General features: G+C 45.7%; 1 protein-coding gene across 1 annotated transcript in view; it reads left to right on the forward strand.

The window, feature by feature from the left end:
• Window positions 1-391: 391 nt before the first annotated feature.
• TOR4A (torsin family 4 member A) overlaps window positions 392-22,118 on the forward strand; it is a 148,132-nt gene continuing 126,405 nt past the window's right edge. Inside the window, exon 1 of the mRNA XM_069241342.1 lies at window positions 392-707. The gene's annotated coding sequence lies outside the window, so the exon portion shown is untranslated. The remainder of the gene's footprint in view (window positions 708-22,118) is intronic.

Genomic DNA, 22,118 nt, shown 5'->3' on the forward strand with positions numbered 1-22,118 from the left:
AGATGTACGTGCGTCCTTTCTTACTTTGGTGTATATAAAAGAAATAGCTGTTTGGAACAACCGTCTTGTATCGCACAGGGGCACTGGACACAACACAACTGTTTTGCACCTCCACAATTGAGGTGCCACTGAGCCGTGCTACTTTTACCTCGTTTCATCGTTTCCCGGTGCTGCCCCTGCTTCGTTCCATCAAAGATGCAGGACCTTCTGTGCTGCCCACCTCTTCCTCCCAGCCCTTCATTTCAAAGCTTGCGGCTGCCCCTCACTTCACCTGTCCACAGCTGTCTGTGATGTGATGTCAAATTGTTGTAATCCGATCCGCTCCCGATCTCTGCCCGTAACCTGGGTTTTTTTTGCTTGAGGAGGAGCTGTGGAAGTTGCAGAGTTTGTGAAAAAAAAAACGCGAATTCTTGGAGGCAGTGCAAAGCTCGCGGACTGGCCGGAAATAAATTATCAGGAAACCCAGAGTTTATAGTTTAGCCCTCCCTCGGCGCTACTCGTACTGGCCCGTGTGCAGCGGTGCTAGGGGTGGCTGCGAGGAGGAAGCCGGGTGCAGTGAAGGAAACAGCTCTTCTGTGCTTGCCTGCCTTTCCCACAGCTCCTTCCTTCTTTGTGCCTCACATGCCTCGTGCAGTTGCAGAGGAAACAGACACGACTGGCCTCACTTGGGTCACTGGCGATCACGCGGCCGAGCGTGGACTGGTCTGGTAAGAGGCACAGTTTTCCCCGTTTTCTAGAAGTAGCGCAGTCGTGGGATAAATAGGGGGAGGGGGTGTGGGGGGGAGGGGGGAGGGGTTGAATGACTATTTTGCTTAAATCTTTACGCAGCTAGAGGTCACAGGCACAGCTATGACTGACAGCTATTCTCGATCGTCCAGGTCGACACTATGATGAGAACCAGCGAATGTGATAGAACATCTGTTCACTGAGTTACAGCTGTGCGTGACAGCAAATGCTGTATACGAGTAACTGTTACACCTGGCGGCGGGCACTGGACATAGCGGATGAGACGTGGGTCTGTGTCTGCCCACCATGAGAGTCCATCGCCATTCGCTGGTGGGCGTCATTAGTCGCTCCACCGTGGAGGGGTGGAGGTCGGAGATGGGTTATGACCAGCAGTGGTCATGGGGTATGCGATGGAGGGGAGGGGGTAAAGTAGTATCTCTTAAAAGTGGGCGAGCGCCTGGCGGCCTTGTCTTTGTCCCCTGATGTGCTGTGGCACGGAGGGCGCTTACCGAGTCTTGCCACCCACCCCAACACGTCTACATTAGAGCCCATTGTAGACAAACACCAGCACTGATTCTTAAGGGCACCAAGTTGCCCAGTTGGCTGCCTCCTTCGGAAAAGCCTTGCAGGGGTGAAGCTGGCTGGAAGTGGGGGCTGACCTGCTAGTGGCCTTACACTTCTAGCCCAACCTGGTGTATCCATGAGATTATGTGGGGCGTGACCAAGCGTCCAATGCGCTATGCGCTATGCGGTCTCAGGAGCTGTCAGAAATGTCTGATGTGTCACCTTATCTCACATGATCTTTCTGCACTATGCTGCCCCCAAATGGGGATGTAAATAGGATATGTGCAACCCCGTGTTCATGTTTGCTGTGTATTTTGCTACAATTTCTGTTGTGTAATGTTATTGGGTGCAGTGGTTGTTATACCACCTTGTTTCATGTGAAGTACATTTGCTACATCCTAACCCAAGAAGTTGAGCCTGTTGCCTTTGTGGGGGGAGAGAGGACTGTGCAGTTTGTAAGGGCCCCCCATTGCATGAGTGAGCGCACTATGCGGAGACATGTTCTCAGCTTCACCTCACATGAACTCCAGCTTGAACGTTTCATCTAATTGTGCCGCCTGCATGAGTGTTAATATTTTGCTTGGTTTCACCTAAAAGTGTGTGTTTTTATGCAAACGTCTTGCTCTGGCTTGGACTTCCTCTAGAGCAGAGGTCTTCAAACTGGGGGGCGGACCCCCCATGGTGGCCTCAAGTGATCCCAGGGGGGGCGCCAGACTCAAGCCAAAAGAAGCATTATACAGATAACAGGCCTTTGCTTTAAGCAGAAACATGTTATTGCATTTTTAAAAAGGTAACAGTACTTAACTGCAATTTGTAAATAGGTTTAGATATATTTAACCATTGCCATCTTTATAAAATAATTGTGAAAAACTCTGAGGGAGGCCCAATGATTTTTATTTTTCAACTGGGGGGACGCGGCATTAAAAAGTTTGGAGACCACTGCTCTAGAGCAGTGGTTCCCAACCTTTTGACTTCTGTGGACCCCCATTTTATCAATAATGGAGCCCGGGGACCCCCACTGACTCATTATTGGAAACCGGGGACCCCCACTGACTCATTACTGATAGTTGGAACCTAATAATATAAAATTTTCTAAGCAGTCACGGACCCCCTGAGGAGGCTTCGCGGACCCCCAGGGGTCCCCGGCCCACAGGTTGGGAACCACTGCTCTAGAGGTTACCTCAGAAGACAGCAGCCAGTGGCTCGCTCATATCAAAACGAGTCAGGATTTACTGGACAGTAATACTGCAGATCTCAACTGATGATGCGTACCAGCGACTTACTTACTGAAAGGATGTTACTGAAAGCTCTACAAACTTATGAACTCCCAATAGGGTCCCAGAAGTCCACGATGACTTGCAATATTCTTAAAATGTACTGCAGGTGGTACTTTATCCCACATGTATCAGCATTTTTCTGGAGGATCTCTATGACTCGAACGCGGCTATATCTGCAAGGCTATCATGCTTACAATATGAATATATCAGCACTTTTCTGTAACGTGAATCTCACTTCTCTGCAAAGCTAACATGCATTTCAATAGGAATGTACCAGCACTTTTCTGTAACGTGAATCTCACTTCTCTGCAAAGCTAACATGCATTCCAATAGGAATGCATCAGCACTTTCTGCAGGATCAGCCTGCATCTCCTAAAATCATATCTGCACTTCTCTGCATGGCTGTCATGCTTACAGTCGGAGGGTCAACAGTTGTCTGCAAGGCCACCATGTATATAATCAGTCTACAGCAGCACGTCTCTGTTAATAAGGACATCTCATCACTCCTCTGCAAAGCTGTCATGTTTACAACAGGACTATGTCAGCACTTTTCTGCAAGGCCACTATGTATATAATTAAATTATAGCAACACTTCTCTGCAGGATGAATGTGCATCTATTAGGAGTAAATCATCACTTTTACGCAAAGCATGCTTACAATAGGAGTGTATCAACACCTCTGCAAGTCCACCATGTATATAATCAGGCAACAGCAGCACTTCTGTAGTAATAAGAGCATATCAGCACTTTGCTGCAATGTTGTCATGCTTCCAATAAATAGGGATGTATCAACACTTTTCTGCAGGATCAGCCTGCATCTCATAAGATCATATCTGCACTTCTCTGCATGGCTGTCATGCTTACAGTCAGAGTGAGTCAGCACTTTTCTGCACGGCCACCATGTATTTAATCAGACTAAACCAGCACTTCTCTGTGGGAGCAGCGTGCATCTAACACGAGCATACCAGCACTTCTCTGCAAGGCTCTTATGTTTAACAATAGGAGAGTATCAATCAATATCTGCAAGTAAGTCATTCATATAACCAGGCTATGTCAGCACTGCTCGGCAGGATTGCCATGTGCATGCAAACCCCAGACCAGCATTTGCCTGTGCGGTTGCCATGTGTGTGCCATGAACATATCTGCACTTCTTTGAATGCTTGTCATACATATGATAGGAAAGTAGCAACACTTTTGTGCAGGGCTCTCGAACGTAATCTTACCACATTAGGACTTTTTTGGATGCTCCAACGGAGGCTTATTAGTATTTTGGTGAGGAGCTATCAAGCCTTGTTTATATTTTTCTGCGGAACCATGATGCATATCAGAGGGACGGATCAGCAGTGCCCTGCACTGCAGGGCCACTATGCATTTAATGGGCCTCATATTCAGGTCCCAGCAACACTTCCACCCAGGTATGGACAATTAAGCACTTCTCTGTAAGACTTAATTCATGTACTGAGACCACACGGAAAGTTCTCCTCAGGGCAACCATATCAGCACTGCTCAGTAAGTCTGTATGTCAGAATATCAGGGTCAGCGGTATCTACCTACAAATTGCATCTACTGCGTTGCCACTATATCATCAAGGTAAGTATATATTTACTATTCTTAGCTCCTTATCTACATATCAGCATAGTTGTACTCAGAGTAGGGGATGCAGGATTTTTGTCATGTGATAGATTTCATGAGGTATAATAACACCTGCCCTTTGCAAGACTGGCGTACCTATACTACAGAAGGTACCTGCAGGCGGACCCTGCAAAGACTGGGAACATAGCCACACTTCACCGCTGGAGCACCTTAGAATGTGATATAAAGGGGGATACTTCATGACCAGTTTTAAGCTGTGCAGGGGGAGAGAGCACACTGCTGTCTTCTAAGCCAAAGTTCCCCATTGCTTTAGGGTAAACGCAGTTCATGAGGAATTCAGTAAATCACACCTCAGGCAGTCTTGCAGGAAGTATTCTGTGCTACTCTTCATGCCAGTGCTTAATTTGTAAATAAAAACGTGCCGGTGCCCAAAGCCCTCCTCTTAAACACACGGATGCTGAAATTTAATTGACAACAGGGAATACTGAGGGAGAGTAATCCTGAAGCCATCTGGGCCTCTTCTTTAATCCATTTACAGCTCCTCCCTGCCCTTCAGCTCACTCTTGCAGCTTTCTACCATTTTGACGCTTTTTCTTTTTTCTCTTCCTCCTTCTTTCCCATATGTGTCTTTTGCTCGCAGTAAATGCTTGAGGCAGAAAAATAAGTGCTGGCCCTCAAAAATAAGTGCTGGTGCCCCACACCGGAAACCACAAGCACAAATGAAGCATTGGATCATGCAGAGAGTTGATAATGTGATCATATGAATCAATGGAGCTATGTGGAGATGTGCTGCAAGACTCTATTACATTCTTGACAGCCATACAAAGAGACGCTAATACACCCATATTATATGCATTTCAACTGTAAAGATACCTGTTAATATGTTTGTGCTGCATACATGGTTGCCCTGGAGAGAAGTGCTAGTGCAATGTCATTCGTGATTAGTAGCCCTGCAGCAAAGTGCTGATATGCTCCTATTCATGCGTCAGCCCTATAGTGAAGTGCTGATATGTACAATTAATTAATTGCAACCCTGCATCGAAGGACTGATACCCCCATGTGTTTACCTTGTATAGAAGTGCTGCTATAACAATGCAGTAGACTAACAATTTATCTTTATGAACCCTGCAGAGAAATGTTGGTACACTCCTATTGACTGCATTGCAGCTTTGCAGCGTAATATGTAACTATTAATGAATAAAAGTCCTGCAGAGCAGGAGAGCTACTTCATCACATGCATCGCAGTTGCTGATATGCTCCTGTTATGTGCATGGTAGCCTTCGGCGTTTGTGACATGAAACTATTAGTGCTAGTCTTGGAGAGAAGTGCTGACACATCCTTTTATGTACCAGGCAGGCATTGAAAACAAAGCCAGTAATAATGCACGGTAGTTGCTGCACAGAACGGTGACACACATATATTACATGTTTTGGTGCTTTCATTGTTTCGTGGCTTTTGTATTACGAAAACACGTTTCACAGGGAACTGTGAAATATGGGAAGTAGTTCACGGTTGTCTCTGAAATATGGATTTCATCACCATATTCATCATTATAAAAGCCTCTGGACCTCTCGACAGAGCTGGTAGAATTATGTAACATGTAGGACCATATTACGTGGCAAGGTTATCTAAATTATGCAGCAAAAAAACACAACTGGTACAATGCCTTATACTGTCCTTTGGTGTCACTTTGTGGTTCTGGTGACATTTAAAAATCACCTTTGACCTTGTGGTTTATGATGTCAGGAACCACTCAAAGTCAGTATTGGTCCATGTTACACATACGTGTTATTTACACAGGCTGCAGAAACTTTCCTCTGGCTAGCCCTTGCCCCCATCTGTATGTGGCCGACTAACACCCATAGTGCATTGCTATAAACCGTGCACACTGGGGCTGGACTGCAGTCAGACCCTGCTTCTACCATGCCATGTGCAGCTTACTCCAGCTGTTGGCCAAGTGTAGAATTACTGCTGTAAATGCTTCATGTGTGCAGATGTTTGCAGAATATCATCGATCCTAAGTTGGATTTGCAAATCGTAAGGACCGGGAGGTACGCAGGACCGAATGTAGGCCTAGGATCTATGAAAAAAACAAATAAAATTAATGTTTTTGTTTTTTATTTTAATAGAGGAGGGGTTTCTTTATGGTCCCCCCACATTTTTCCTGGCGGTCAAGTTAGGTTCACCCTGATCCCCTTATGCTTTTTCTTTTTATTTTCCCCTACATGTGCTCAGTGCACCATGCTGAAAGAGAAATATTTCTGTGATGGCCAACCATTGAGAAGTGGCGGATTTGCAAATCCAGATTCAACAGTCTACGAATCACGAAGGGAGGAACAGCTCCCTAGACCGATGGGGTGCCTTGTGTTATTTTTTTTAATTTTTTTTTTTTAATGGAGTTAAGAATCCACTGTGGATTTGTGAATCCATATAGGATCCGCGAATTAACAGTTCAAACAGCCGTAAAATGTTATCTCTTCATTTGTAAGGCAAATATCTTTTTAAAGTTCAATTTCATGAAAACCACTGAACATATTTACACCAAACGGTATTTGTAATAGTATTTAAATGGTGCTTACTACCCCTGAGGAGGTGTTAATTGGCTTTACGTCAAGCAGCAGGGTGCCCCGCAAGCCGAGGTTAATGGTTAGTGCAGTGTTATGGTGATTCGTGTGTGTTCAAGCAAACTATTCATGAAGTCATCCCAGTCTCTTTGTGGTGGACTAAATCAATTAATAGGGCTTTTTTTGTAATCTTTAATGGGGGATATTTGAGCACATGCACGTGGCTGGTGGGATTAATAGATGAGCTAGAGATGATTAGGAATTGGTAGCATGGGTGTGACTTTGAGAGGAGGAGAGGTTGTGAAATAGTGAATGAGTTGTGCACAATTTGCAGAAACAATAATAGAGAATAAGGCAAACATGATTGCGTCAGAGTAAATTAAGCTCAAGAGAGAGAATCCATGCATACGATGGAAGTGAAGGAGAGGGACATTTGAAGGAGACAAAAAGGAGAGAAAAAAGCAGAGGTGATGATTAAAGGTATCTGTTCGCATATTGATATATTAAGTACTTTTATTCACAAATGCCATTACCAAATGGAGGTGTCAGTGTGCTGTTTATTATAACTCGGTACTAAAAAAAAAATCTGGATAAATTCTACAGTTTGCTAACACATTATGTCATGTTCGTGGAATCCAAGCCTCGGATTGAGGCTTGCATCCTACATGGCTGGGAATCAACACCGTCCTCACAATACAAGCAAACCAGCAAAAGCATAATCCTTGAGAAAAGCTTCTGCCTTTGTGCCAGATTTTGTGTAATTCTGCTGAGCTGTTTTTTCTGTATCTAAGACCTGAGAATCCTCTAGGACTTAAAATGGGAAATGGGTCTTCTGAAACCACCCAACCCCCTATTTACTTTGCCCCTTGCTTAACAAATCTACTAGATACTTGAAGAAGGACCCAATGTGGATTTAATCCTGTTTGGGAAGGTATTATGCAAATTAGTGGAGCAGCGCCAAAGTTATTGAGAAAATAAAATTAATTCTTTCCTATAGAAACTCAGACCTAATCGAACTACACTGGCTCTATGAATTTAATTTATGTCGTTTGGAGCAACTGTGCTAATTCACACATTTATTATTACAGTGGCCGTTTAAAGTTTGAGTTTATTACCACAGTACAACATAATTGACATAAGATAATTTTTACTGCCACACAGATTACATGTAACAACTACTTTACACAGGAAGCAACTTTCCTAATAGCCAAATATTTATTCATTGTGATTTGACCTTGCTGCACTCATTTAAGACCTTTCATCCTGCTTTCGACTAAATACTGTTTTAAAATAGACATGGCATAAACCTCATATGCAGATATGTATAGATTTGGCAAAATGTTAATATCGCAAATGTAATTCACAAACATCTGGGAATTTCATGTTATGTTTGTTACTCAAAGTTCCTAAATTTATGCTATTACACCACTGTGCGAAATTGTACTTCATTCGAGGTAAAAAATTATTTTGAACTGCACCATTCACAGTACTATGTCACCACAAAAGCACGAGAACAACAGAACGTAAGAGGTTGTTGTTTACGGTGTTTTTATTTTTATGAAGGTTGAAGTGCTTTCTCAGAACAAATAAATGACACGCTGACATAGTTTGTGCGGAAATACAGTGTGAAATGACAGATTTGGATTTTGTATAATTACATGCAAATTTGCATAATTTTTCAGAAATTTCACAGTTAGTTACATGAAAACAATTTACGCAAATTTAGCATTCCTCTAGATGTGTATGGTACATGTTCTTTATTACCATTGTTGAGGGAGGAGAGAGATGATTCATTTGAAGCCTCGCCTCTTATGAGTCATGGGCCTCCCTCCCCACAAATATGGTAATAAATAACATATTACCCCCATGTCCCTCTAGTCCTTGTCCAATTCATCACTAATTGGAGATAACTATCTACACTACAGAAAAACGAACATGAGGAATGCTGGGATATCCCCTCCCCAGCCCCTCCCTCTGGTAGTACATAGGCTGTACTTACCCAGCATTCCGCCTGTTCTTTTTCCTGTCTTCCGACAGGACGAGGACATGAAGGTATTGTTCCTGCTGGGCTTGGACGACTGGCTGTATCCGGGTCTGCTACCTTCCAGCCTGCTGGGCTTTCTGGGGTAGCGCTACGGCTTGCCTCGATGTGGCCGCTGGGCGGGTCCTGGTTGCTGGTGTGCCGTGGCTGTCTGGCGCTTGCACGTCTCCTGGCCAGTTGGGCAGCTGGGGGCCATGCAGCGGAAGCAGGAAGCTAGAGCTTGCCTGACTTCCTCTTTGGACGCTGTGCTTGACGAGAATGCGCGGGTGATGCACGTTTTCCCTCAGCTGATGGCGTTTAGGCTGTTCCTCTGGTATGATGGCCCTAGGGTGAGTACCTGGTAGTGCTGTGTGCTCTGCGTGACCCTGGTCAGGCTGTCTCCCCCCCATCCGATGGCTCAGTTGGTGTGATGGTGGGCTATGGTCGCTTGTTTCGCTTAAAAAACAAAAACAAATAAAGGTCTCCCAGGATGTCGTGGGGGGCAAAGGTAGGGGTGATTGCTGGTGCTCACTGGTGCTTCGGTGGCGGCCCCGTCCTCCCCTGTCCGCTCTGGGGACAGGTGGGCCCGGTGCAGGCTTCCCCTCTATGGGATGCTAGCTTGGTCCATGCCGGGCACTTGGTTCGCCCTGTTTGGGCTAGTGCGCCTGTGCTGGGTAATGCTGCCCACTTGGTTTGCCGTGCCTGGTGTTTGACTGACTCTACAGTTTTTGGCACATTTTTTTCAGACAGCTGCCTGTAGTGTGGCGGTTTCGGTCACAGGCCCTCATAATGTTTTCTTTTATTGGTCGGCGGTGTCCTTCTCCCATTTTTGTTCTGGTGACCCGCTTTTCCTTTCCAGCATGTTTCTATGTTTTTGGTGTCACGTTTTCTGGTTCTGGGGACACCTGCTACTCTTCCTGCTTCCCTGTTGTTGGCTAGTGGTCTGACAGGGTTCAGCTTTCTTTGCTTTTTGGTTGTTCTATGGACTGCTGGTCCGGTTCTTTGAACCTCGCATGGCAGGTGGGGGATTTTGTTCTTTGTCTTTTTATGGCATCCCCCTCTGGTTCCTTGCAGGCCAGGGTCTCTCACTTTCAGCCATGTGTTGCACTGGTATTTTTTTGTTTCTTGGTTGCAGTCTTTCCTGTGATGCTGGTCTGAACCTGGTCTGTTCGGTCTCTTCGGCCCTTCTCTCTGCAGGTTTGGGGTTCTATTCAGACCGAGTCTGCTATTATTTTTTCTTTTTTTCTGGTTCCCTGCTATGGGCAGTGGTGAGCTCCTTCCCGGATTTTTCCTCCACTTCGTGGTCCTTCTCCTGTATCTCTGGGACAGCAGCTTCTGTGGTCTGTTTTCTGGCAGTTTTTTTGTTGCTCAGCCCTGGTTGGTACGGTGCTGGGGCTCCTCCTGTGGCTGCCCGGTGCCTGGTGCTGTTTTTTTTGGTGTCCTCTGGGTGCTCCCGTTCTCCGGCCCTCACTCGGTGGTGCGTGAGTTTGTTTTCACATTTATCCTTGGCTTTTCCCCTCTTGGGCTTCACAGGTTGCTGCCTTTTCCCTTTGCTGACACATGTGGCCTGTTTTCCCAGCCACCGGTATTATTTCCTTCATGTTGTGGTCATGGGTCGTCAGTGTCGCTTCTGTCTGCTTTGTTTTCGGTTCTCTGTACCTCACGTGGAAGTGTGGCGGATCTTTTCTGCCCCTCTCTGCTTCTATTTTTTGTCTCCTCTGTTTCATGGGGCTTTGGTGGTTCCCTGTACCGTGTGGCCGTTGGCCACTGTTCTTCGCACATGTGCTGCTGGTTCTTTTCGGGGCTCTGTGTCCCCCCTTCTTTTGTATGATTTTTTGCTGGTGCTGGTTTATGCACCTTCAATTGGGCCTCCCAAGCGGTGCATGCTGCAGTCTGCGCTTCCTGGGTTTGGAGGTTTGCGCCTGGTGAATGCGGCCTTGGGTCCCTTCTGTGCATGCCTTGGGCTTCTGTTGTCCCTCGGTGTTTTGTTGGTCTTTCCTGTCGCCGGTTGGTCCCTCTCCCAGACTTTTGTGCTGGGTGTTAGTGGTTCTTCTCGGCTGTCTCTTTGGGCATTTGTGTTATTTTGGGGGTTATACTCCTCCTTTTCTTTTGCCCATAACTTCTTCTGCTTTTGGCTGCTTCCCAGGCGGTGCTTGCTGTGTGCTCTGGGGTTGTTTCCTGTTCTCGGGGGTGCTGTATTGGCGTGGGAGTCCCCTTACCCTGTACTGGGTCCTGCCCCTCTGTTGAGGCGGTTGCGGTGGATGGTGGTCCCCCGGTTTGTCTCTGGTCTTCCATAGTGTCTGGCGTGCATTTTGCTCCTTGCCCCTCCCTCAGGGTCCTTTGTTGGCCCTTCCGCATGGGGTTCTTCTTTTCCATGGTCACCTAGTGTGGGTCTGTTGCATGCCTTTTCTAAGGGTGTTAGCCTCCATTCTTCTGGTGAGTCGGCTCTTCTGTGCTGTTTTCTCTGGTTGCCAGCTTAGGGGTGTCCCTTTCTGGATGGGGCTCTTGGCCCTGTTCTTCCCTGGTTGCTGGGGGGGCTGTTTCAGCTGGGGGGACTTTTTGGCCTGGTACATTTTTTTAGGTGTCTCAGTGTCGGTCTCTGGTCCTAGCCACATTAGTTGCCGGGAGTGGTGGCTCTCCTGGTGGTGTTCTTTCTTGTCTTGTCCCTGGGCCCCTTGCGGGGTGTAGTTCCTGGGTTTGGTCCCTGTAGGTCCCTGTTCTGGCTCCACCTTTGTTTGGGGCCGGCTATCCTGTGGTTCTCCGCACAGGGTAGGGACCTCCTTTCTGGGCTTCGGCTCTTGGGTATTGTTGGCCAGGGTCCCGTTCCGGCTGCTGCCTTTTTTCCACTGGTAGTGCGTTTTTCCTCGCCCCTTGTGGGTTCTTCATTTGTCTCGGCCTGTGTCCGGTGCCTGGTAGTGTCTATTCGTTTTTTCTGTTGTGTGGGGTTTCCTTGCTTCCGGCCCACCATTGTTTCCCGCTGCAGTAGCATGGTCCTTGTTGGACATTTGCTTATGCAGGGTCATCCTGAATCTTTTTGCCTCCTGCCTCCTATTTTTTTCTGACCTGTCGCTGTTGGCCTTTGAACTCTGAGCACTTTCCCACTGCTAATCAGTGCTAAAGTGCATATGCTCTCCGTTAAAATGTGTACGTAATTGGTTCTCCATGATTGGCATATTTGTTTTACTGTTAAGTCCCTAGTAAAGTGCACTAGAGGTGCCCAGGGCCTGTAAATCAAATGTCACTAGTGGGCCTGCAGCACTGGTTGTGCCACCCACACAAGTAACCCTGTAATCATGTCTCAGACCTGCCACTGCAGTGTCTGTAAGTGTATTTTTACACTGTAAATTCGACTTGGCAAGTGTACCCACTTGCCAGGCCTAAACCTTCCCTTTTCTTACATGTAAGGCACCCCTAAGGTAGGTCCTAGGTATCCCCAAGGTCAGGGTGCAGTGTATGGATAAGGTAGAACATATAGTAATGTGGTTTATATGTCCTGACAGTGAAAAACTGCCAATTTCGTTTTTCACTGTTGCAAGGCCCGTCTCTCTCATAGGATAATATGGGGGCTACCTTTAAATATGATTAAAGTGTAGATTCCCCTAGAGAGTAGATGGACATGTGGAGTTTGGGGTCCCTGAACTCACAATTAAAAAATACATCTTTTAGTAAAGTTGATTTTAAGATTGTGCGTTTGAAAATGCCACTTTTAGAAAGTGAGCATTTTCTTGCTTAAACCATTCTGTGACTCTGCCTTGTTTGTGGATTCCCTGTCTGGGTCAGTTTGACAGTTGGGTTGTTTTTCACCTCGCACTAGACAGTGACACAAAGGGGGCTGGGGTGTAACCTGCATTTCCTGATTAGCCATCTCTGCTAGGAGGGAGGGGTGGAGTGGTCACTCTCATCTGAAAGGACTGTGCCTGCCTCTGACAATGCCGGCTCCAACCCCCTGCTGTGTGTCTGAGGCCTTGCCTGGGCAAGGCAGGATTTCACAAGTAGGTGTGAGTCCCCTTTGAAGAAAGGTGACTTCAAAGACTAAAATGGGTTTAAGAAGGGCACCTAATTCTACAGACTTTAGAAACACTTCTGGAACTAAGAGGAACCTCTGCCTGGAGAAGAGCTGATAGCTGAGGAAGAAGTGCTGCCCTGCCTGTGACTGTGCTTTGTAGAGCTTTCCTGCAGTGCTGCCTCTGCCAGAGTAAGAGGGCAAAGACTGGACTCTGTGTGCCTTCCATCTTGTGACGAAATCTCCAAGCGCTTGAGTTAGAGCTTGCCTCCTGTTGTTTGAAGTCTCAGGGACAGCAAAGACTTCTCTCTACCAGCACCAGGAGTCTCTGGAAAGACTCCTGCTCTGACAAGTGGTGCCCTATCCAGTCCCTGGGCCCTTGAAAGGAAAGCTGGTGGAATCCAAGGAAATCGACTTCGGACGACTTCGGACCGACGCCGCTGCTGAATCTGGTAACGCCGCCTGCACCTGACGCCGTGACCTTTGCTGGAATGGGATGCTCTTCGCAGGCCCGACGCCGCAGCAGCCCCGCTGAAGTCCACGACTCCGTGGAAGTCGCCGCACCACGTTGTGACCGACGCCGCTCGAAGTGCACGGATTCAACGTTTCGCACAGACGCCGCGATTCCCGACTTCGCGCATTGGCTTGTTTTCACTCTTCACCAAAGGTACTGTACTTGGGGGTCTACACGACTCCGTGTCCAGCGCCGCTGGTGTAGGCTTGTTGGGAACGACTCCGTCACGACGCCGTGTTAACATCTCATCGAAGCATTTTTGTTTCTAAGCGCTATTTTTGAGTTTAATCTTTATAAATTCATAACTTGACTTGTGTATGTTGGATTTTTGTCGTTTTGGTCTTGTTTTGTTTAGATAAATATTTCCTATTTTTCTAAACTGGTGTTGTGTCATTTTGTGGTGTTTTCATTAAGTTACTGTGTGTGTCGGTACAAATACTTTACACATAGCACTCTGAGGTTAAGCCTACTGCTCTACCAAGCTACCAAGGGGGTAAGCAGGGGTTAGCTGCGGGTGATTCTCTTTTATCCTGACTAGAGTGAGGGTCCTTGCTTGAACAGGGGATAACCTGACTGTCAACCAAAGACACCATTTCTAACAGTCCTCGTTTGGGGAGGTCCACTTCTTTCCTGTTGAGCCGGCTGGGCCGGTCTGCTGGGCCGTCTCTTGATTACTGTTTGTCACAAGGATCATACTTCGGGCTGCTGGTGTCCTGCCTTGACAGGTTTCCTAGAGTGGTGATGCCATGCAGATGCGCTTGGCCTCCAATGGGGAGGGGTCTCTTTTTGGCCTATTTTGGGGGGGCTGTTAGTTTCCTGACCCCTCTCTCCTGTTGTTTTTCTATGTTCATTTGTATCGATGGGGGCTATTCTTGTTTGTTACTGTCCCCATGCTCTGCTCCCCTCTGGTGCATGTTGTCTGCAGGGGTTCCTGGGGCCCCTGTCGGTCCGAGGGCCATGGTGTCTGTTGGGCTTATTTCCCTTAGTGGCATTGTTGCCCTGTTTCTGCCCTGCATCTGGGACATGCGCCGGGTGGTGGTTGCTTGTTTGTGATTTTCTTCCTGGTGGACGTGGTTTTCCGTTTCCTTTGGGTTGCCTGAAGGTGGCCTTCGTGGCTCTGCTCCTGCAGCAGCTCTCTGTCTGGTCAGTGTCTGGCATGGGCTGCTGTGCTTGGGCTTCCCTGGGTTCTGTCTGTTGCTATGTGGTGTTTTGGTCTGCTTGCCTTTGGTTCAGCTCCTGTGTATCTTTCAAGGTTGCTGCTGTTCCAATTTTCTCCTTTTCGAGCCTCTCTTAGTTATCCCTCTCTTCATTAGTAGGGTTGGCTCCGGGCCCTTAGCATTCGTGGGCCTTGGGTGTCCGTCTTGTATTTTTCAGACTCTGGAGTACTTTTTGTGTGTTGGTTCTTCCTTGTTCCTGGGGTTACTTTTCTATTTCATTGATTGCGAGGCGCTCTTTTTCTGCCTTCAGTTCTCAGGGTCTGGATGTCGCTGGTCGGTCTTTTTCTTCCCGGCTGTGCCTTTGTCTAAGTGTTTTTTGTTAGGTCCTGCCCAGGGGTTTTCGTTGGTGGGAGTTTCTTTTGGGTCCATCTCCCAAGCTGTCTGCTATGCTGGCCTTTGTGGTTTCTGGTATTCTTGATCTGGAGGAGCTCTTGAGCTTTAGTTGGTTTCCATGGCTTGTTGCAGTCTTCTTGGTTCCGTCCTTGTCTGTTCCCTCCTCATACTCTGCTGGGCTGCTGGCAGCTGTTCCTCTGCTTCCAGTCGTCCCTTTTCTGGTTTGAGCTTGGTCTCTGTCTGGGCCTGGGACTTCGGCCTGGGATCTGTTGGTGCTCTCTTTGTGGGGATTCTTGTGTTTTTTTGTTTGGCATCCCTTCTTTGGGTGTTGTGTTGGCTCAGTCTGGTTTTAAGAAGGCCGGTTTTGCCTGCTTGGGTATTCTCCAATTAGTGATGAATGGGACGAGGACTGGAGGGACCTGGGGGTAATGCTCAATTACTTACCGGTAATCTTAATTACTCCTGGTCCTGTTGTCTTCGTCCCATTCATCACGCCCCTCCCACCCTCCTGTACCACCGGCCTTCTGTTGTGGGCTTCGTAGTGCAGGCGGAATGCTGGGTAAGTACAGCTTATGTACAACCACAGGGAGCGCTGGGGAGTGGATATCCGAGCAATCCTCATGTTCTTTTTTTCTGTTGTTATCTCCAATTGGTATGAATGGGACGAGGACAAAAGTACCCGGAGTAATGAAGATTACTGGGAAGTAATAGAGCATTACACTGTCTGCATCTATATGTATGTGTGCCATGGATCAACTATACTAGTAAACACTCAGTCACACATTTATTACTGCAGTGCAAAGGTCAGCCAGTTTATCATTAGAGTATAGGATAAATGATGTGAAAAGCACAGTTTACTGCCTTGCACTTTTCAAGTCACAATTATTTTAAGCATGAAAATAAAAAAATACCCCTGCTAATGGTCAGAGAGCGTCTTCCATGTGATTTTATCTTTCTGGACAATTTTAACCTCTTCCACCATGGTTACGTTAAATGGCTTTTCTTAAAATATATACACATGACAAAATGCCATGGCATAAGCCTTATATTCAGATGTGTGGAGTGCAGTATGCTATTTATTACAATTAAACACGTTTACTCAATAGGAGGCTCTGATAAAATGCATGCCAGCCCAGCATAGATACTCTGGTACATCCCTTCCTTCACTGTTATGCATAGCAGTACGGCAAAGAAGTGGTGATTTGATTCTACTACATGAATGGTAATCCTGCAGCAAAGTGATGGCATGCTTCTTCTGCATGCTTTATAATCCTGCAGAGAAGAGATGCATGCTTCTACTGCATGCATGGTAATCCTGGAAAGATTTGATGGCATGCTACTACTACATGCATGGTGATCCAGAAAAGAAGTGATGGCATGCATCTACTATGTGCAGGATAACCTTGTAGAGAAGTGATTCTTCTACTATATGCATGGTAATAACGCAAAGAAGTGGTGTCATGCATCTACTATTTGCATGGTACTAATGCAAAGAGTTGATGGCATGCTTCTACCACACGCATGGCAATCCTGAATGATAATCCTGCAAAGAGTGATGGCATGCTTCTACAACATACATTGTAGTCCTGCAGGGAAGGGATGACATGCATCTACTATATGCATGCTAATCCTACAGAGCAGTGATTGCATGCTTCAACTATATGCATGCTAATTCAGCAAAGAGGTGATGGCATGCTTCTACTATATGCATGATAATCCTGCAAAGAAGAGATGGCATGCGTCTACTACATGCATGATAATCCTGCAAAGAAGAGATGACATGCTTCTACTTCATGCATGATAATGCTGCAGATACTTGATGTGATGCTTCTACTGTATGCATAGAAATCCTACAAAGAAGTGATGACATGCTCCTAATACGTGCATGGAAGTGATAGCATGATTCTTCTCTATGCATTGTAACCCTACAGAGAATTGCTTCTGCATTCCAAATAATGCATTACAACCCTTAGGAGAAGTGTTTATTTGTTTCTTCTGTATACATGTTAGCCCTGCAGAGAAGTGCAGGTGTATTTCGTTTAATGCATGGCAGCCCTCCAGAGAAGTGATACTATGTCCGCATGTATATGGTACCCCTGTATGAAAATGCTGACATGTGGCTGTTAATGGAAGCAAGCCTGACAGTAAAAAGGTGATACAGTCCTAGTATATGCAGGGAAGGCCCGCAACACTTGATGATATGCTCCTATCATATCCATCAACCAATCAAAAGGCATTTGCATAGCGCACAGCTGCTTCATCAGAAGTGTTCCAGTAATCATGATTTAAGAAGACTGATAACATGGGGCATCTATCATTATGGGCTACTCACTGTCAAACAGAAACGTTTTTAATTCTCTTTTGAAGCTAGAAATTCATGGTGCCCTACAGATGTTGATAGGCAAAGCGTTCTACAGTTTAGCAGTTAGGACAGTGAAGGAGCTGCTTCTCCCTCTGACTTTAGACATTTTTGGGACCTGCATCAGGCGTAAATTATTTGACCCGAGTGATCTGTATTGCTTATGAGGGCGAGGCCTGTCTCTCAGATACAGTGGGCCTTCCCCTACGATTGCTGTAAAGCCCAGTGTGAGGGTTTTGAATTTATTGCTTTTGGTGACCGGCAGTCAATGCAGCTGCTTTAGATGAGGAGAGGTAGACTGTTGAAAAGGAACTCACCAAATAAATCTAGCTGCTGCATTTTCGATAATCTGCCGTCTTTGAATTAGGAAGGCAGAAAGGCCTAAATAAAGACTGTTCGCATAGTCCAGATAAGAGGTTACTATTTTTGAACCACTATTTTCTGTGTATCCTCAGCTGCAAGCTGAATTCAGTTTGGAGACGTAAGCGGATGAAATCTCCTTAGTTTGAGCAGAAAAAGAAAGGGCTGAGTTAAAGATTATACCCAGATTTCTGGCAGAGGCAGTGTGAGCCGGAAGGGGATTGAGATCTTCAGGCATCAGATGTTTGAGGTGGGAGGACCACTGGAACCAAAAAAAAACTTATGTTTCAGGTTGAGGACATTCACCTCCATCCAACCTGCAACGCCCTTTAGACACTCCTTAAGTTTATTACGAGCGACTTCTGAGTGTTTATGAAAGGATAGTAAAAGCTGGATGTCATCCGCATATGATATCACCTTCACATCCCAGGATTCAGTCAGGCTTGCCAAAGGAGCCAGGCATAAATTGAACAAAGCCGGTCTTCATGCTGAGCCCTGTGGGACTCCATATCATAGAAGTTTGGTGGAGGATGAAAAAGGGTGGAGATGCACCTCTTGAGATCGGCCTTCTAAAAAAGATTTTATCCACAAGATAGCCTTACCTTCACTGCCACTATGTTTTATCCTGTTCAAAGGGTGGCATGAGAAACCATATCAAACACTACCAACAAGTCCAACAGGACCAACATGGCAGAGCGTCTGCAGCCTGAGTTCTCTTTGATAATTTCTGAAACCACCAGTAATGCAATTTCTGTGCAGAACCCTGTGAAAGCTCGATTGTGAGTCATGAAAAAGGCCTTTTGTTTCCACAAAAGAAGATAACTAACAAATCATTAGTTTCTCTAGGAGTTTTGCTTGTGCAAGTAAAAGGGAGATAGGCCTAAAAGTACTTAAAATGGTGGGTTCTGCATTCATCTTCTTGAGGAGGGGTAGAGGAAGACTTGTTTCCAGTCAGCGGAAATAAGCCAGATTCTGTTGAAGTGTTCCAGATTTTATTGAACACCAGGTTAACAGAATTAGCCATTATTCTAAGTATTTGAGAATGACAAGAATCCGGAGGACAGACAGATTTTAATTTCTGCAATTTGTTTAAGGAATTGTACAAAAATTGGTAAGAAGAGTCTTTTGAGTATAGGGGGGAATCAGTCTCCATTCCAAAGGCAGAGGACTTGTGGGACGTAGAGCAAAATGTTTGGACTTTCTCATGGAAATAGGATGCTAACTAGTTGCAGGGTTCAGGCAAAGGGCTAAAAGTGCTTTATGTGGAGTCAGGAGAAAGAAATGACAAAACTATCTTTGAAACTTCATGGGAGGTACTGGCGGCTCCCGCTATAGGGGAAGAACAATTATCCCTTATCACTCTGCGAGATGATTTACAAAATAAACTGAGTGTCGCTTTACATATAATCTTGGCCAGAGAATCATAAAGCTTTCTCCAGCACATGATTTTTCAGGGATGCCAAACGATCGAGGGCATTTGTGATCCATTGATTTAAAAATGCCACGTCTTTGTCTAAAATGCTGGTTAGATGAAGTGTGGAGCATAAGTTCTGTGAGAAAGATTCCTGTGAGGTTTTCTGCCACCATCTTCTCAATTCTGGGAGTGTATCTAACTTCTTCTGTTGCAGTTTCCCATAGAAGGTGAAAGGAATACAAAAGTGATCCAACCAGACAAGGCGCTCAAAGGGAAGGACATGCACAGAATGGCCGAAATTTGACTGTTAATGCATGTAAATATTGTAAAATAATGCTGACAGGCTTGTTTTACGAACATCGCTGCTCTGCCAGGGAGTGATGATGATGAAAAGCTGAAATGCTTCTCTCACGTGCATTGCAGCGCTTCAAATACATGCTGAAATGCCCTTATAATATACAAAAGTATACAAAAAAGTGATGGGTGGAATTCTTTAATTAATCTCAGCCACTTGTAATTACTGGGTGCTGCATCCCAATCCATCACTATTTGGCACACCATGTCACCTAAGTTTGACCTACTTATATGCAAATACTTCTTAACTCTACTTGGAATAGTCCAGCCCGAACTGCCAAGACAGGTTCTCCCTGAACTGGAACACAAGCAACCCAGGACTGGTTTTGTCCTGGTTATTGGCTAATCAGCCAGGTACAACTTGGTTCCAGTGAGGCAGTGTACACAAGACCCATGTCGAGGCATTCCCTTCCCACCTAGGGTGACATATTAAAGAATACAAAAAAGTGATGGACAGAGTTCTTAAATTAATCTCAATAACCGGTAATTACTCCGGCTGCCTCCCAATCCATCATTATTTTGCACAGCATGGCACCTGAGTTTGGACCCAGCTATATGCAAATCAGGCTAGACCATGCTGCAACCGGAACAGTCCAGCCCAAACTCCTAAACCAGGTCCTCCCTTAACCGGAACGCAAGCAACCCAGGATCGCTCGTTATGGGATCATCAGTTTGGTACAGCTGGGTTCATGATGCATGCATGAGACACACATCTGGGCATACCTATCCCACTTAGGGTGACATACTAAAGTATACAACAAAGTGAAGGATGGTATGTTTAAATGAATATCAGCCACTGGTACTGGAGCCATGCTCAACTTGGCTGAAGAGCCTGAACCAGGGTGAAACATGCCCTAGGTTGCTTGTGTTTTGGTTCAGGAAGGCCATGGCCTGGCAGTTCGGGCTCATCTGTTCCCATGAAGAGCAGATTCAAAACTGATTTGCATGTGGCGGAGTCAAACTCAGGTGGCATGGTGAGCAAAAAGACAATGGATCGGGATGCAGCGATTGCCAGTGGCTGAGATTAATTCAAGCATTGCATCCATCACCTTGTTCTTTTTGTGCTTATACAAGGCAGTCTGCATGGAATCACTATAATTGTAGCTAATAATGCATGCAAGTCATGGAGAGAAGTGATGGTACACTCCAGTTACATGCATGGCAATCTTGCAAAGCAGTGATGACACACTCTTGTTACATTCATAGGAGCCCTGCAGAGAAGTGCTGGTATGCTCCAATGATATGGAAAGGCTGATGTGATTGCTAGTCCATGAAATTTGTGTAAGGAAGTGCTTGCAGTCACATTTTATGTGCTTACTAACCCAGGAGAGATGTGATCATATGTTCTTAGTAATGATTGGCGATACAATATCAAAGTGCAGATATTCCATTATTAATGTGTTGCAGCCCTGAAAAGAGGTGCTGATATATTCATATTTGTGTGTGACTCGTCTTCAAGGATTTGTTATGCACACCTAAAGATGCGTGCCAGCCCTGCAGAGAAGTGGTGATATACTCTCTTCATTGTATGGCAGCCATGCAGAGCAGTGCTAGTGCACCTATTAATGCATGACATCCCTGCAGAGAATGACTGCTATGGTCGCATTATTGTGTGACTGGCCGTCAGGGAATTGCTGATACACATTGTAATGCATGACAGTCGTGTAGAGAAAATGCTGATAAACCCCCTTTACTGAAAGCCTCCCCAGCAGAGAAGTGCTGATACACTTTTTTTACATCATGTCATCTCTGCAGAGAAGTGCTGATATGGCTTTATTAATGTATACCAGTTCTGCAGAGAAGTGTTGATATACTCTTTGATGTGTGGAAAGTCTGAAGGGATCGGTTGATGCACTTATGAAGTTCTGCCAGCCCTGAAGAGAAGTTATGATGCAGTTTTACTACTTCATGGCATCTCTTCAGAGAAGTGCTGATACAGTTAATTGCATCTCTGCAGAGAGGTGTAAATACATCTGTGTTAATAGTTGGCATCACTGCAGAGAAGTTCTGGTATGTTCTCATTAACATGTTCCAGCCCTACAGAAAAGTGCTGATGTTCTGTTAATAATTTGTGCCAGCCCTAAGGAGAAGTGGCGATGCACTTCACAATGCTTGATATCCCGGCAGAGAAGTGCTTATATCCTCATATTATTCTGTGAATGGCCTTCAGAGAATTGCTGATACATATAAGCAATGCATGGCAGTTCTGAAAAGAAGTGCTCATAAATTCGTGTCCCTTCTGCAGAGAGGAGCTCATAAACTCATGTGACTGCATGCCAGCCTTCTACAGAAGTGCCGATGCACTTATTAGTGCGTGGCATTTCTGTGAGTAGTGTAGATATGTTCTTATTATTGTGTCCCTGACCTTCAGAGAAGTGCTGATGCAGTTATCAATACCGGGCACCTCTGCATAGAAGTGCTGACATGTTCATATTGATTTGTGCCAGCCCTGCATAGAAGTACTAAATGCACTTAATTATACATGGCATCCCTGAAGAAAAGTGCTGTTACGTTCATGTTAATGTGTGACACCTCTGCAGAGTAGTGCATATACACGTATTAATGCCGGGCACCTCTGCAGAGAAGTGCTGACATGTTCATATGGATTTGTGCCAGCCCTGCATAGATCTAGTCTCTAGCATAGAAGTACTAAATGCACTTAATAATACATGGCATCCCCGAAGAAAAGTGCTGATACGTTCATGTTAATGTGTGACACCTCAGCAGAGTAGTGCTGATGCACTTATTAATACATGGCACCTCTTCAGAGAAGTGCTGATATGTTCACATTAATCGGTGCCAGCTCTTCAGACAAGTGCTA

Source organism: Pleurodeles waltl, chromosome 6, assembly GCF_031143425.1.
Source record: "Pleurodeles waltl isolate 20211129_DDA chromosome 6, aPleWal1.hap1.20221129, whole genome shotgun sequence".
NCBI classification, from domain to species: Eukaryota; Metazoa; Chordata; class Amphibia; order Caudata; family Salamandridae; genus Pleurodeles; species Pleurodeles waltl.